The sequence below is a fragment of the Dendrobates tinctorius genome, unplaced genomic scaffold, assembly GCF_039654945.1.
Source record: "Dendrobates tinctorius isolate UK_male_01 unplaced genomic scaffold, ASM3965494v1 ptg000237l, whole genome shotgun sequence".
Classification (NCBI taxonomy): Eukaryota; Metazoa; Chordata; class Amphibia; order Anura; family Dendrobatidae; genus Dendrobates; species Dendrobates tinctorius.
In genome coordinates, this window is record NW_027361904.1 from 7362882 (window position 1) to 7380654 (window position 17773).

Consider the following 17773-nt stretch of genomic DNA (forward strand, 5'->3'; position numbering starts at 1 on the left):
CCGACATATTCTCCTCCTTACATGGGACTGATGACATGGGAATACGATACAATGTATCCAGCAACCGTCACCAAAGCCAGGACTGATCACTGGGGTCATCTGCAGCCGGTCTCGTCATGCAAGGCTATCAATTACCAGTCACTGCATTGTCACAGCAGCACAGAGTATTTTATGGTGGTTTACCTGGGAAGTCACAGACTGACAGTTACATAGTGAAAGGAGGAAGATCTCCTGCAGCACAGAGTATTTCAGGAGATGAGGACATACAGCAGATAGTGAAGGGCGGATGGTACCGGCAGCACAGAGTATTTCAGGAGATGAGGACATACAGCAGATAGTGAAGGGCGGATGGTCCCCGCAGAACAGAGTATTTCAGGAGATGAGGACATACAGCAGATAGTGAAGGGCGGATGGTCCCCGCAGCACAAAGTATTTCAGGAGATGAGGACATACAGCAGATAGTGAAGGGCGGATGGTACCGGCAGCACAGAGTATTTCAGGAGATGAGGACATACAGCAGATAGTGAAGGTCGGATGGTCCCCGCAGCACAGAGTATTTCAGGAGATGAGGACATACAGCAGATAGTGAAGGGTGGATGGTCCCCGCAGCGCAGAGTATTTCAGGAGATGACATACAGCAGATAGTGAAGGGCGGATGGTCCCCGCAGCACAGAGTATTTCAGTAGATGAGGACATACAGCAGATAGTGAAGGGCGGATGGTCCCCGCAGCACAAAGTATTTCAGGAGATGAGGACATACAGCAGATAATGAAGGGTGGATGGTGTCCGCAGCACAGAGTATTTCAGGAGATGAGGACATACAGCAGTTAGTGATGGGCGGATGGTACCGGCAGCACAGAGTATTTCAGGAGATGAGGACATACAGCAGATAGTGAAGGGCGGATGGTCCCCGCAGCACAAAGTATTTCAGGAGATGAGGACATACAGCAGATAATGAAGGGTGGATGGTGTCCGCAGCACAGAGTATTTCAGGAGATGAGGACATACAGCAGTTAGTGAAGGGCGGATGGTACCGGCAGCACAGAGTATTTCAGGAGATGAGGACATACAGCAGATAGTGAAGGGCGGATGGTCCCTGCAGCACAGAGTATTTCAGGAGATGAGGACATACAGCAGATAGTGAAGGGCGGATGGTCCCCACAGCACAGAATTATTCAGGAGATGAGGCCATACAGCAGATAGTGGTGGGCGGATGGTCCCCGCAGCACAGAGTATTTCAGGAGATGAGGACATACAGTAGATAGTGAAGGGCGGATGGTCCCCACAGCACAGAATTATTCAGGAGATGAGGCCATACAGCAGATAGTGAAGGGCGGATGGTTCCCGCAGCACAGAGTATTTCAGGAGATGAGGACATACAGCAGATAATGAAGGGTGGATGGTTCCCGCAGCACAGAGTATTTCAGGAGATGAGGACATACAGCAGTTAGTGATGGGCGGATGGTACCGGCAGCACAGAGTATTTCAGGAGATGAGGACATACAGCAGATAGTGAAGGGCGGATGGTCCCCGCAGCACAAAGTATTTCAGGAGATGAGGACATACAGCAGATAATGAAGGGTGGATGGTGTCCGCAGCACAGAGTATTTCAGGAGATGAGGACATACAGCAGATAGTGAAGGGTGGATGGTACCGGCAGCACAGAGTATTTCAGGAGATGACATACAGCAGATAGTGAAGGGCGGATGGTCCCCGCAGCACAGAGTATTTCAGGAGATGAGGACATACAGCAGATAGTGAAGGGCGGATGGTCCCCGCAGCACAAAGTATTTCAGGAGATGAGGACATACAGCAGATAATGAAGGGTGTATGGTGTCCGCAGCACAGAGTATTTCAGGAGATGAGGACATACAGCAGTTAGTGATGGGCGGATGGTACCGGCAGCACAGAGTATTTCAGGAGATGAGGACATACAGCAGATAGTGAAGGGCGGATGGTCCCCGCAGCACAAAGTATTTCAGGAGATGAGGACATACAGCAGATAATGAAGGGTGGATGGTGTCCGCAGCACAGAGTATTTCAGGAGATGAGGACATACAGCAGTTAGTGAAGGGCGGATGGTACCGGCAGCACAGAGTATTTCAGGAGATGAGGACATACAGCAGATAGTGAAGGGCGGATGGTCCCTGCAGCACAGAGTATTTCAGGAGATGGAAGGGCGGATGGTCCCTGCAGCACAGAGTATTTCAGGAGATGAGGACATACAGCAGATAGTGAAGGGCGGATGGTCCCCACAGCACAGAATTATTCAGGAGATGAGGCCATACAGCAGATAGTGAAGGGCGGATGGTCCCCGCAGCACAGAGTATTTCAGGAGATGAGGACATACAGTAGATAGTGAAGGGCGGATGGTCCCCACAGCACAGAATTATTCAGGAGATGAGGCCATACAGCAGATAGTGAAGGGCGGATGGTTCCCGCAGCACAGAGTATTTCAGGAGATGAGGACATACAGCAGATAATGAAGGGTGGATGGTTCCCGCAGCACAGAGTATTTCAGGAGATGAGGACATACAGCAGATAGTGAAGGGCGGATGGTCCCTGCAGCACAGAGTATTTCAGGAGATGAGGACATACAGCAGATAGTGAAGGGCGGATGGTCCCTGCAGCACAGAGTATTTCAGGAGATGAGGACATACAGCAGATAGTGAAGGGTGGATGGTCCCTGCAGCACAGAGTATTTGAGGAGATGAGGACATACAGCAGATAGGGAAGGGCGGATGGTCCCCGCAGCACAGAGTATTTCAGGAGATGAGGACATACAGTAGATAATGAACGGTGGATGGTCCCCGCAGCACAGAGTATTTCAGTAGATGAGGACATACAGCAGATAGTGATGGGCGGATGGTCCCTACAGCACAGAGTATTTCAGGAGATGAGGACATACAGCAGATAATGAACGGTGGATGGTCCCCGCAGCACAGAGTATTTCAGGAGATGAGGACATACAGCAGATAGTGAAGGGCGGATGATCCCCGCAGCACAAAGTATTTCAGGAGATGAGGACATACAGCAGATAATGAAGGGTGGATGGTGTCCGCAGCACAGAGTATTTCAGGAGATGAGGACATACAGTGGATAGTGAAGGGCGGATGGTCCCCGCAGCACAGAGTATTTCAGGAGATGAGGACATACAGCAGATAGTGAAGGGCGGATGGTCCCCACAGCACAGAGTATTTCAGGAGATAAGGACATACAGTAGATAGTGAAGGGCGGATGGTCCCCACAGCACAGAGTATTTCAGGAGATGAGGACATACAGTAGATAGTGAAGGGCGGATGGTCCCCGCAGCACAGAGTATTTCAGGAGATGAGGACATACAGCAGATAGTGAAGGGCGGATGGTCCCCGCAGCACAGAGTATTTCAGGAGATGAGGACATACAGCAGATAGTGAAGGGCGGATGGTCCCCGCAGCACAGAGTATTTCAGGAGATGAGGACATACAGCAGATAGTGAAGGGCGGATGGTCCCCGCAGCACAGAGTATTTCAGGAGATGAGGACATACAGCAGATAGTGAAGGGCGGATGGTACCGGCAGCACAGAGTATTTCAGGAGATGAGGACATACAGCAGATAGTGAAGGGCGGATGGTCCCCGCAGCACAGAGTATTTCAGGAGATGAGGACATACAGCAGATAGTGATGGGCGGATGGTCCCCGCAGCACAGAGTATTTCAGGAGATGAGGACATACAGTAGATAGTGAAGGGCGGATGGTACCGGCAGCACAGAGTATTTCAGGAGATGAGGACATACAGCAGATAGTGAAGGGCGGATGGTCCCCGCAGCACAGAGTATTTCAGGAGATGAGGACATACAGCAGTTGGTGATGGGCGGATGGTCCCTACAGCACAGAGTATTTCAGGAGATGAGGACTTACAGCAGATAATGAAAGGAGGAAGATCTTCCCACAGCACAGAGTATTTCAGGAGATGACATACAGCAGATAGTGAAGGGCGGATGGTCCCCACAGCACAGAATTATTCAGGAGATGAGGCCATACAGCAGATAGTGAAGGGCGGATGGTCCCCACAGCACAGAGTATTTCAGGAGATGAGGACATACAGTAGATAGTGAAGGGCGGATGGTCCCCGCAGCACAGAGTATTTCAGGAGATGAGGACATACAGTAGATAGTGAAGGGCGGATGGTCCCCACAGCACAGAATTATTCAGGAGATGAGGCCATACAGCAGATAGTGAAGGGCGGTTGGTCCCCACAGCACAGAGTATTTCAGGAGATGAGGACATACAGCAGATAATGAAGGGTGGATGGTTCCCGCAGCACAGAGTATTTCAGGAGATGAGGACATACAGCAGATAGTGAAGGGCGGATGGTCCCTGCAGCACAGAGTATTTCAGGAGATGAGGACATACAGCAGATAGTGAAGGGCGGATGGTCCCTGCAGCACAGAGTATTTCAGGAGATGAGGACATACAGCAGATAGTGAAGGGTGGATGGTCCCTGCAGCACAGAGTATTTGAGGAGATGAGGACATACAGCAGATAGTGAAGGGCGGATGGTCCTCGCAGCACAGAGTATTTCAGGAGATGAGGCTTACAGCAGATAATGAAAGGAGGAAGATCTTCCCACAGCACAGAGTATTTCAGGAGATGAGGACATACAGCAGATAGTGAAGGGTGGATGGTCCCTGCAGCACAGAGTATTTCAGGTGATGAGGACATACAGCAGATAGTGAAGGGTGGATGGTTTCCGCAGCACAGAGTATTTCAGGAGATGAGGACATACAGCAGATAGTGAAGGGTGGATGGTCCCCGCAGCACAGAGTATTTCAGGAGATGAGGACATACAGCAGATAGTGAAGGGCGGATGGTCCCTGCAGCACAGAGTATTTCAGGAGATGAGGACATACAGCAGATAGTGAAGGGTGGATGGTCCCTGCAGCACAGAGTATTTGAGGAGATGAGGACATACAGCAGATAGTGAAGGGCGGATGGTCCCCGCAGCACAGAGTATTTCAGGAGATGAGGCTTACAGCAGATAATGAAAGGAGGAAGATCTTCCCACAGCACAGAGTATTTCAGGAGATGAGGACATACAGCAGATAGTGAAGGGTGGATGGTCCCTGCAGCACAGAGTATTTCAGGAGATGAGGACATACAGCAGATAGTGAAGGGTGGATGGTCCCTGCAGCACAGAGTATTTCAGGAGATGAGGCTTACAGCAGATAATGAAAGGAGGAAGATCTTCCCACAGCACAGAGTATTTGAGGAGATGAGGACATACAGCAGATAGTGAAGGGCGGATGGTCCCCGCAGCACAGAGTATTTCAGGAGATGAGGCTTACAGCAGATAATGAAAGGAGGAAGATCTTCCCACAGCACAGAGTATTTCAGGAGATGAGGACATACAGCAGATAGTGAAGGGTGGATGGTCCCTGCAGCACAGAGTATTTCAGGTGATGAGGACATACAGCAGATAGTGAAGGGTGGATGGTTTCCGCAGCACAGAGTATTTCAGGAGATGAGGACATACAGCAGATAGTGAAGGGTGGATGGTCCCCGCAGCACAGAGTATTTCAGGAGCTGGGGACATACAGCAGATAGTGAAGGGTGGATGGTCCCTGCAGCACAGAGTATTTCAGGAGATGAGGACATACAGCAGATAGTGAAGGGTGGATGGTTTCCGCAGCATAGAGTGTTTTAGGTCTGCAGCGTTCTTGTGTCCATCTACAGTGTATTAGTTCATCTTTAGTGCTGATTTTTTTTTTTACTTATGGCTGAGGATCTTATGAGAACCTCATGTGGTCATGGAGGGGCTGGGGGGTCTCCGAGGGCTGGGGGGGTCTCAGAGCACAGGGGATGGGGGGGAACAAAGGGCCGGTGTGGCTCTCCTCCTCCTGATCCCCAGATTACATTTTGATCAATTATTAATTTGTGGCTGCGACTCTTCTGTTTTTCTCACTGAGATAATTTCCTGTTCTGTAATAAGACGACGTCTCGCACTTGTAAAAGGGGGCGCTACTAGGTACTAAGTATGCAGGGTACACAAACTTTTGCATCAGCCCATTTTCCTTTTTGCAATTTTTGAAATGTAAAATATGAATATATATATATATATGTCATCTTTAAGTTTAGGCCTTTTAGATCATTTCATCTTCAACTTGCTTTACTGTTCACAATAACAAGAAATTTTGACCGGGGGCGCACAAACTTTTACATGCCACTGTATGTCCATTGTATTTCATATCTACAACGCCTTGAAAAAGTCTTCATACCCGATAACTTTTCCACATTTTTCATGTCACACTCACAAGCTGACACGTATTCTGGGATTTTCTGTGACCCCGACACAAAGTAACAAGTATTTGTGACGTGTAAAGGAAATGATAGAAGGATTTTGGTTTTCTAATTATTTTAAAAATTTTAAATCTGAACATTGTGCATTTGTATTCCGCCCCCTGAGTCAGTACTTCGTAGGACCACCTTTCTCTGCAGTCTTTTGGAGTCTGTCTCTCCCACCTTTCTCTGCAGTCTTTTGGAGTCTGTCTCTCTCACCTTTCTCTGCAGTCTTTTGGAGTCTGTCTCTCCCATCTTTCTCTGCAGTCTTTTGGGGTCTGTCTCTCCCACCTTTCTCTGCAGTCTTTTGGGGTCTGTCTCTCCCATCTTTCTCTGCAGTCTTTTGAGGTCTGTCTCTCCCACCTTTCTCTGCAGTCTTTTGGAGTCTGTCTCTCCCATCTTTCTCTGCAGTCTTTTGGGGTCTGTCTCTCCCACCTTTCTCTGCAGTCTTTTGGGGTCTGTCTCTCCCACCTTTCTCTGCAGTCTTTTGGGGTCTGTCTCTCCCATCTTTCTCTGCAGTCTTTTGAGGTCTGTCTCTCCCACCTTTCTCTGCAGTCTTTTGGAGTCTGTCTCTCCCACCTTTCTCTGCAGTCTTTTGGGGTCTGTCTCTCCCATCTTTCTCTGCAGTCTTTTGGGGTCTGTCTCCCACCTTTCTCTGCAGTCTTTTGGAGTCTGTCTCTACCACATTTCTCTGCAGTCTTTTGGAGTCTGTCTCTCCCACCTTTCTCTGCAGTCTTTTGGAGTCTGTCTCTCCCACCTTTCTCTGCAGTCTTTTGGGGTCTGTCTCTCCCACCTTTCTCTGCAGTCTTTTGGGGTCTTTCTCTCCCACCTTTCACTGCAGTCTTTTGGGGTCTGTCTCTCCACCTTTGCTCGTCTAGAGGTGACATTTTGCCCCCTCGCTCTCGCTCAGTGAGATCGGATGGAGATGTCTGTGATCAGTAATTTTCATTTTTCACATCTGGACACACATTCTCTGGGATTTGTGTCTGGACGGTGACTGGGCTGTTCATACACAGGAACATGCTCGGAGCTAAACCCTCCATTGCAGCTCTGTCAGGATGTTGAGGGTCGTTGTCCTGCTGGAAGGTGAACCTACATCCCAGTCTCACTTCTTCTGCAGCCTCTAACAGGTTTTCCTCTGGGATGTTCGAGTATTTAGTTCCATCCATCTTCCCATCACTCTGTCCAGCTTCCCTGCCCCTGCTGAAGAAAAGCCTCCCCACAGCATGATGCTGCTACCACCATGTGTGACGGTGGGGACGGTGTTTTTAGGGTGATGTGCAGTGTTAGCTTTCTGTCACACATAACGTTTTGCATTTAGCCCACAAAGTTCTCTTTTGGTCTCATCTGACCAGAGCTCTTGATTTCTCATGCTCCCTTTGTCTCCTACATGGCTTTTTGCAAACTACAAATGGGACATTTTACGGCTTTCACAAATGTCTTTCTTCTTGCTACTGTTCCATAAAGGGCAGATTTGTGGAATATATAACTAATAGTCGTCCTATGGACAAATTCTTCCCCCTTAGCTGTGGATCTCTGCAGTTCCCCCATTGACCATGGACCTCTTAGTGTCTTCTGTAATTAGTGCTCTCCTTGCTTAGGATGTCTGGTTGGGTGACAGCCATGTCTTGGTAGGTTTGCAGTGGTGTTATACTCCTTCCATTTTTGGATGGTGGATTGTACATTGCTCCGTGAGATGTTCAGAGCTCGTGCTATTTTTTTTTATAACCTAACCCTCCTTTCCTCTTTGCTACAACTTTATCCCTGACCTGTCTGGTGAGCTCCTTGGTTTTCATAATGCTGTTTGATCCCTAATATTCTCACATAAACCTCTGAGGCTTTCAGAGAGCAGCTGTAGTTATACTGAGAAGACATCACTCACGTGAGGACGTACTAATTATGTGACTTCTGGAGGCAACTGGTTACTCAGTATTCAGACTACGGGTGGCTGAATACTAATGCAAAGCGCATTGTTCAGATTTATATTTTTAAAATACTTAGAAAACCTTGTATCATTTCACATACTTGTTACTTTGTGTTGTATCGCAAAAAAAATCCCAATAAAATGCATTTAAGTTTTTGGGTGTAAAATGAAAAAATGTGGAAAAGTTTACAGGGTGTGAATAGTTTTTCAAATGATCTTTTCTTTTATCTATCCATCTCTCCAGTTTCCACGCTGGGTCCATAATAGGGGAGGCAGATCCCAGCTCCCGGCGGTTCCTCTGGCAGGCGTGGTGTTTTTCAGGACTTCTGTTGTGGTTTGTGTGAAGTCGGACTCTTCTGTGTTAGCGATTCCTTCTATTTGTTTGTCTTTTGCGTGGAGCTGTCAGGACGCGTTACCGTCACTTTCTGCCGGAGCGGCAGCTGCGCTCACACAGCTGGTTACAGGTCTGAGACCGCATCCGTCGATCTACATTACGGATAAACGCTACCATATTCTCGTCTTTTCATGTTACTCGGGATCGTCTCCCAGAAAACGTGCGAGCACGACGAGAATGAACCGGCATACAGTCGCTCACACGAGGTCACACGTAGCGAGCAGCCGAGGTGTGAGCGCGATCCGTTCCTACAGTCACAGCAGCAGGAACAATGGTGGAGGGGCGAAACGGTAGAGGTATCCCCCCCGCACCGTTTTGAGGAGGAGGTCGAATGGCAGCTGCAACATTGGAGCAAATGTGTCTACAGATACAAACACAACAGCACAGGCCCAGCAAGCACTGCAACATTGTAACAAATGTGACAGGCGCAGGAGGGCAGGCGCAAGATGACAGGCGCAAGATGACAGGCGCAGGACAACAGGCGCAGGACGATAGGTTCAGGACGACAAGCACAGGAGGACAAGCGCAGGAGGACAGGTGCAGGAGGACAGGCGCAGGAGGGCAGGCGCAGGACGACAGGCGCACGAGGGCAGGTGCAGGACGATAGGTTCAGGACGACAAGCACAGGAGGACAGGATGACAGGCGCAGGAGGACAAGTGCAGGAGGGCAGGCGCAGGACAACAGGCACAGGACGACAGCAGAGGATGACAGGCGCAGGAGGACAGGCGCAGGAGGACAGGTTCAGGATGACAGGCGCAGGAGGACAGGCGCAGGAGGACAGGCGCAGGAGGACAGGTGCAGGAGGGCAGGCGCAGGAGGCAGGCTCAGGACAACAGGCACAGGACGACAGCAGAGGATGACAGGCGCAGGAGGACAGGTGCAGGAGGGCAGGCGCAGGAGGACAGGCGCAGGAGGACAGGTGCAGGAGGGCAGGCGCAGGAGGCAGGCTCAGGACAACAGGCACAGGACGACAGCAGAGGATGACAGGTTCAGGATGACAGGTGCAGGAGGACAGGCGCAGGAGGACAGGTTCAGGATGACAGGCGCAGGAGGACAGGTGCAGGAGGACAGGTGCAAGAGGGCAGGCGCAGGAGGCAGGCGCAGGACGACAGCAGAGGATGACAGGTTCAGGATGACAGGCGCAGGAGGACAGGCGCAGGAGGACAGGTGCAGGAGGGCAGGCGCAGGAGGACAGGCACAGCATGGCAGGTGCAGGAGGACAGGCGCAAGAGGACAGGCCGCAGGATGACAGACACAGGATGACAGGTGCAGGATGACAGCTGCAGGGCACAGGATGACAGGCGCAGGATGACGGGCACAGGACGACAGGCGCAGGATGACAGGTGCAGGATGACACGCATAGGATGACAGGCGCAGGATGACAGGTGCAGGATGACAGGCACAGATGGACACTTGCAGGATGACAGGCACAGGATGACAGGTCGTAGGTGGACAGATGCAGGACGACAGGCGCAGGACAACAGGCACAGAAGGACAGTTGCAGGATGACAGGCACAGGATGACAGGTCGTAGGTTGATAGGCGGAGGAGGACAGATGCAGGAGGACAGATGCAGGATGACAGGCGCAGGACAACCGGTGCAGGACGACAGGCGCAGGACAACAGGTGCAGGATGACAGGTGCAGAACAACAGGCACAGGATGACAGGCGCAGGATGACAGGTCGTAGGATGACAGGCGCAGGGCGACAGGCACAGGAGGACAGATGCAGGATGACAGGCGCAGGGTGACTGACACACTTTACCCCTGAGGAAGCCACAGACTGGGTGGCGATGCGCTTGTGGTCTCTGCTCCCCATCCTATATTGCCTTACGGCACAGGCCCCTTGTGTTCCTGTATTTATTATGCCGTACTATATTTGTCATTCTGCGGGTTATTTGTGCTGATGGTTACAAGACAATGCACTCCTCTATGTGACATTATTACACGTGGAGGAATATTTCTTGGCACTATACACATTGGGTTTATTTATTGTATTTGGTATGACAGCATTATTATTAGCTTCATTTCTCTGACCATCACTTTGTGTCAGTACAAGTCCCATCTTTCCTTTTCTGCAGATGTTGATCTGTTTTGTTGGGTGTCCTGTGAACTGTTACTATAGTGTCAGATGAGGACAGGCGGTGGCTTTCATCAGCCCTTTTGTTTGTTTTACATTTGTGTGCTTTTTTGTGTTGCCATTAATAAAACTACATGTTTTTCTATGATGATCCTCATCGTGCATTTTCATACTTCTTCTTTTATGTATTTTAGGTGTTGGATAACAACTGCAGAAAGTGCAGAGTTGACAGGCAGAAAGTGCAGAGTTGACAGGTGCAGAAAGTGCAGAGTGACAGGTGCAGGAAGTGCCTGGTGACAGGTGCAGGAAGTGTCAGGTGACAGGTGCAGAAAGTGCCAGGTGACAACTGCAGAAAGTGCAGAGTGACAGGTGCAGAAAGAGCAGAGTGACAGGTGCAGGAAGTGCCTTGTGACCGGTGCAGGAAGTGCCGGGTGACAGGTGCAGAAAGTGCCAGGTGACAACTGCAGAATGTGCAGAGTGACAGGTGCAGGAAGTGCCTGATGACAGGTGCAGGAAGTGTCAGGTGACAGGTGCAGAAAGTGCCAGGTGACAACTGCAGAAAGTGCAGAGTGACAGGTGCAGAAAGAGCAGAGTGACCGGTGCAGGAAGTGCCTTGTGACCGGTGCAGGAAGTGCCGGGTGACAGGTGCAGAAAGTGCCAGGTGACAACTGCAGAATGTGCAGAGTGACAGGTGCAGAAAGTGCAGAGTGACAGGTGCAGGAAGTGCCTGGTGACAGGTGCAGGAAGTGACGGGTGACAGGTGCAGAAAGTGCCAGGTGACAGGTGCAGGAAGTGACGGGTGACAGGTGCAGGAAGTGACGGGTGACAGGTGCAGAAAGTCCAGAGTGACAGGTGCAGGAAGTACTGGGTGACAGGTGCATGAAGTACTGGGTGACAGGTGCAGGAAGTGCCGGGTGACAGGTGCAGGAAGTGTGAGTGACAGGTGCAGGGTGACAGGTGCAGAAAGTGCCGGGTGACAGGTGCAGGAAGTGCCGGGTGACAGGTGCAGGAAGTGCCGGGTGACAGGTGCAGGAAGTGAAGGATGACAGGTGCAGAAAGTGCTGGGTGACAGATGCAGAAAGTGACAGGTGCAAGAAGTGCCGGGTGACAGGTGCAGAAAGTGCCGGATGACAGGTGCAGGAAGTGCCGGGTGACAGGTGCAGGAAGTGCCGGGTGACAGGTGCAGAAAGTGCCGGATGACAGGTGCAGGAAGTGCCGGGTGACAGGTGCAGGAAGTGCCGGGTGACAGATGCAGAAAGTGCCGGGTGACAGGTGCAGAAAGTGCCGGGTGTCAGGTGCAAGAAGTGCAGGGTGACAGGTGCAGAAAGTGCAAGGTGACAGGTGCAGAGTGACAGGTGCAGAAAGTGCTGGGTGACAGGTGCAGGAAGTGCCGGGTGACAGGTGCAGGAAGTGCCGGGTGACAGGTGCAGGAAGTGCTGGGCAACAGGTGCAGAAAGTGCAGGGTGACAGGTGCAGGGAGTGCCGGGTGACAGGTGCAGGGTGACAGGTGCAGAAAGTGCAGGGTGACAGGTGCAGAAAGTGCAGGGTGACAGGTGCAGGAAGTGCCGGGTGACAGGTGCAGGAAGTGCCGGGTGACAGGTGCAGGAAGTGCAGGGTGACAGGTGCAGGAAGTGCAGGGTGACAGGTGCAGGAAGTGCAGGGTGACAGGTGCAGGAAGTGCCGGGTGACAGGTGCAGGAACTGCAGGGTAACAGGTGCAGGAACTGCAGGGTGACAGGTGCAGGAAGTACACACTACCCAGGGGACTGGTATCACGGTGACTGCACTGCAGTACTATGTAACAACACAGATTACACAGTGATTACTGAGTACAGATAATGTAGTAGATGTCACCTGCAGTCCTATGTAACACCACAGATAAGACAGTGATAACTCTGTGAGTACAGATAATGTAATAGATGCCACCTGCAGTCCTATGTAACACCACTGATAACAGTGATAACTCCCTGAGCACAGATAATGTAGTAGCTTTCACCTGCAGTCCCATGTAAGCACTATGCGATACAACTGTGAGTACAGATAATGCAGTAGCTTTCACCTGCAGTCCCATGTTAGCACTATGTGTTACCTCTCTGAGTGCAGATAATACAGAAACTTCACCTGAAGCCCAATGTAAACACTATTTGACACCTCTGAGTGTTGATAATGCAGTAGCTTTCACCTGTAGTCCCATGTAAGCACCCTGTGACACCTCTGAGTGCAAGTAGTGCAGTAGCTGTCACCTGCAGTCCCATGTAAGCACTCTGTGATCGCCCTGGGCTCTGCTGCAGCCGCCTGTTTTGCTGCCGCTGTTGTCCTCAGGAATGCTGGTCTCCATTCATGGTGATTTGCTGTCACCCGGGTACATTCCTCGCCCCTCAGGAGGGTCACATGCCTCTAATCTCCTTACACTCTTTTCCATTCAGATGGGCTATGAAAGAATTCATCAATCATGTTCGGGGATTAGGGGAAGGGTCTCCTTCGCCTCCTCGGTCTCAGGCTCTGTGCAGGGCGCTGGGGTTGGCACGTACCCCACACTGCCCTGGGCATCGCAACGGACTGCACCGCGCTCACTGGTGAGTACAGATTGTCGTGTCACAAGTCAGTTGTAGGACTACAAGTCCCATCATGTCCTGCCAGAACCTGAGGATCGTATAGTGAGCTGGTGTCAGGTAGTGTGAGTCCCAGAGGAGGGACTACAAGTCCAAGCATTATATCTAAAGAGACTACAAGTCCCGGCATTCTGTGTGGGAGGGAGACTACAAGTCCCAGCATTCTGTGTGGGAGGGAGACTACAAGTCCCAGCATTCTATGTGGGAGGGAGACTACAAGTCCCAGCATTCTATGTGGGAGGGAGACTACAAGTCCCAGCATTCTATGTGAGAGAGAGACTACAAGTCCCGGCATTCTGTGTGGGAGGGAGACTACAAGTCCCAGCATTCTGTGTGGGAGGGAGACTACAAGTCCCAGCATTCTATGTGGGAGGGAGACTACAAGTCCCAGCATTCTATGTGGGAGGGAGACTACAAGTCCCGGCATTCTATGTGGTAGGGAGACTACAAGTCCCGGCATTCTATGTGGTAGGGAGACTACAAGTCCCGGCATTCTATGTGGTAGGGAGACTACAAGTCCCAGCATTCTATGTGGGAGGGAGACTACAAGTCCCAGCATTCTATGAGAGAGAGACTACAAGTTCCAGCATTCTATGTGAGGGGGAGACTACAAGTCGCAGCATTCTATGTGAGAGAGAGACTACAAGTCCCAGCATTCTATGAGAGAGAGGCTACAAGTCCCAGCATTCTATGTGGGAGGGAGACTACAAGTCCTAGCATTCTATGTGGGAGGGAGACTACAAGTCTCAGCATTCTATGTGGGAGGGAGACTACAAGTCCCAGCATTCTATGTGGTAGGGAGACTACAAGTCCCAGCATTCTATGTGGGAGGGAGACTACAAGTCCCAGCATTCTATGAGAGAGAGGCTATAAGTCCCAGCATTCTATGTGGGAGGGAGACTACAAGTCCCAGCATTCTATGTGGGAGGGAGACTACAAGTCCCAGCATTCTATGAGAGAGAGACTACAAGTCCCAGCATTCTATGTGGGGGGGAGACTACAAGTCCCAGCATTCTATGTGGGAGGGAGACTACAAGTCCCAGCATTCTATGTAAGAGAGAGACTACAAGTCCCAGCATTCTATGTGGGAGGGAGACTACAAGTCCCAGCATTCTATGTGGGAGGGAGACTACAAGTCCCAGCATTCTATGTGGGAGGGAGACTACAAGTCCCAGCATTCTATGTGGGAGGGAGACTACAAGTCCCAGCATTCTATGTGGGAGAGAGACTACAAGTCCCAGCATTCTATGTGGGAGGGAGACTACAAGTCCCGGGATTCTATGTGTGAGGGAGACTACAAGTCCCAGCATTCTATGAGAGAGAGACTACAAGTCCCAGTATTCTATGAGAGAGAGACTACAAGTCCCAGCATTCTATGAGAGAGTGACTACAAGTCCCAGCATTCTATGAGAAAGAGGGACTACAAATCCCAGCATTCTATGAGAGAGGGAGACTACAAGTCCCAGCATTCTGTGTGAGAGACTACAAGTCCCAGCATTCTGTGTGGGAGAGAGACTACAAGTCCCAGCATTCTATGAGAGAGGGAGACTACAAGTCCCAGCATTCTGTGTGGGAGGGAGACTACAAGTCCCAGCATTCTATATGGGAGGAAGACTACAAGCCCCAGCATTCTATGAGGGAGGGAGAGTGGTGGTGGCACTGTGTTATTGGTGGTGTTGTGGTGGTGGTGGCACTGTGTTATTGATGGTGGTGTGGTGGTGGCACTGTGTTATTGATGGTGGTGTGGTGGTGGCACTGTGTTATTGATGGTGGTGTGGTGGTGGCACTGTGTTATTGATGGTGGTGTGGTGGTGGCACTGTGTTATTGATGGTGGTGTGGTGGTGGCACTGTGTTATTGTGTTATTGGTGTGGTGGTGGCACTGTTATTGATGGTGGTGTGGTGGTGGCACTGTGTTATTGGTGGTGGTGTGGTGGTGGCACTGTTATTGGTGGTGGTGTGGTGGTGGCACTGTGTTATTGGTGGTGGTGTGGTGGTGGCACTGTGTTATTGGTGGTGTGGTGGTGGCACTGTGTTATAGGTGGTGTGGTGGAGGCACTGTGTTATTGGTGGTGTGGTGGTGGCAGTGTGTTGGTGGTGTGGTGGTGGCACTGTGTTATTGGTGGTGGTGTGGTGATGGCACTGTGTTATTGGTGGTGGTGTGGTGATGGCACTGTGTTATTGGTGGTGTGGTGGTGGCACTGTGTTATTGGTGGTGTGGTGGTGGTGGCACTGTGTTATTGATGGTGGTGTGGTGGTGGCACTGTGTTATTGATGGTGGTGTGGTGGTGGCACTGTGTTATTGATGGTGGTGTGGTGGTGGCACTGTGTTATTGATGGTGGTGTGGTGGTGGCACTGTGTTATTGATGGTGGTGTGGTGGTGGCACTGTGTTATTGATGGTGGTGTGGTGGTGGCACTGTGTTATTGTGTTATTGGTGTGGTGGTGGCACTGTGTTATTGATGGTGGTGTGGTGGTGGCACTGTGTTATTGGTGGTGGTGTGGTGGTGGCACTGTGTTATTGGTGGTGGTGTGGTGGTGGCACTGTGTTATTGGTGGTGTGGTGGTGGCAGTGTGTTGGTGGTGTGGTGGTGGCACTGTGTTATAGGTGGTGTGGTGGTGGCACTGTGTTATTGGTGGTGTGGTGGTGGCACTGTGTTATAGGTGGTGTGGTGGAGGCACTGTGTTATTGGTGGTGGTGTGGTGATGGCACTGTGTTATTGGTGGTGGTGTGGTGATGGCACTGTGTTATTGGTGGTGTTGTGGTGGCACTGTGTTATTGGTGGTGTGGTGGTGGCACTGTGTTATTGATGGTGGTGTGGTGGTGGCACTGTGTTATTGGTGGTGGTGTGGTGGTGGCACTGTGTTATTGGTGGTGGTGTGGTGGTGGCACTGTGTTATTGGTGGTGTGGTGGTGGCACTGTGTTATTGGTGGTGTGGTGGTGGAACTGTGTTATTGGTGGTGTGGTGATGGCACTGTGTTATTGGTGGTGTGGTAGGGCACTGTGTTATTGGTGGTGTGGTGGTGGCACTGTGTTATTGATGGTGGTGTGGTGGTGGCACTGTGTTATTGGTGGTGGTGTGGTGGTAGCGGCACTGTGTTATTGGTGGTGTGGTGGTGGCACTGTTATTGGTGGTGTGGTGGTGGCACTGTGTTATTGGTGGTGTGGTGATGGCACTGTGTTATTGGTGGTGTGGTGGTGGCACTGAGTTATTGGTGGTGTGGTGGTGGCACTGTGTTATTGGTGGTGTGGTGATGGCACTGTGTTATTGGTGGTATGGTGATGGCACTGTGTTATTGGTGGTGTGGTGGTGGCACTGTGTTATTGGTGGTGTGGTGGTGGCACTGTGTTATTGGTGGTGTGGTGGTGGCACTGTGTTATTGGTGGTGTGGTGATGGCACTGTGTTATTGGTGGTGGTGTGGTGATGGCACTGTGTTATTGGTGGTGTGGTGATGGCACTGTGTTATTGGTGGTGTGGTGGTGGCACTGTGTTATTGGTGGTGTGGTAGTAGCACTGTGTTATTGGTGGTGTGGTGATGGCACTGTTATTGGTGGTGTGGTGGTGGCACAGTGTTATTGGTGGTGTGGTGGTGGCACTGTCTTATTGGTGGTGTGATGGTGGCACTGTCTTATTGGTGGTGTGGTGGAGGCACTGTGTTAATGGTGGTGTGGTGGTGGCACTGTGTTATTGGTGGTGGCACTGTGTTATTGGTGGTGTGGTGGTGGCACTGTTATTGGTGGTGTGGTGGTGGCACTGTGTTATTGGTGGTGTGGTGGTGGCACTGTGTTATTGGTGGTGTGGTGGTGGCACTGTGTTATTGGTGGTGGCACTGTGTTATTGGTGGTGTGGTGGTGGCACTGTTTTGTTGGTGGTGTGGTGGTGGCACTGTTTTGTTGGTGGTGTGGTGGTGCCACTGTGTTATTGGTGGTGTGGTGGTGGCACTGTGTTATTGGTTGTGTGGTGGTGGCACTGTGTTATTGGTGGTGTGGTGGTGGCACTGTGTTATTGGTGGTGTGGTGGTGGCACTGTGTTATTGGTGGTGTGGTGGTGGCACTGTGGTATTGGTGGTGTGGTGACACTGTGTTATTGGTGGTGTGGTGGTGGCACTGTGTTATTGGTTGTGTGGTGGTGGCACTGTGTTATTGGTGGTGTGGTGGTGGCACTGTGTTACTGGTGGTGTGGTGGTGGCACTGTTATTGGTGGTGTGGTGGAGGCACTGTGTTATTGGTGGTGTGGTGGTGGCACTGTGTTATTGGTGGTGGCACTGTGTTATTGGTGGTGTGGTGGTGGCACTGTGTTATTGGTGGTGTGGTGGTGGCACTGTGTTATTGGTGGTGTGGTGGTGGCACTGTGTTATTGGTGGTGGCACTGTGTTATTGGTGGTGTGGTGGAGGCACTGTGTTATTGGTGGTGTGGTGGTGGCACTGTGTTATTCGTGGTGTGG

General features: G+C 51.1%; 1 protein-coding gene across 3 annotated transcripts in view; it reads left to right on the forward strand.

The window, feature by feature from the left end:
- The window catches only part of CNTFR (ciliary neurotrophic factor receptor), a 483759-nt gene that overhangs the window by 130821 nt on the left and 335165 nt on the right, over positions 1-17773 (forward strand). The window contains exon 1 of one of the 3 annotated variants that reach the window (XM_073556706.1): positions 13270-13290. The exons of the other annotated variants lie outside the window; for them this stretch is intronic. The gene's annotated coding sequence lies outside the window, so the exon portion shown is untranslated. Of the gene's footprint in view, positions 1-13269; positions 13291-17773 lie in introns of those variants that run through there. 3 annotated transcript variants of the gene reach the window in all.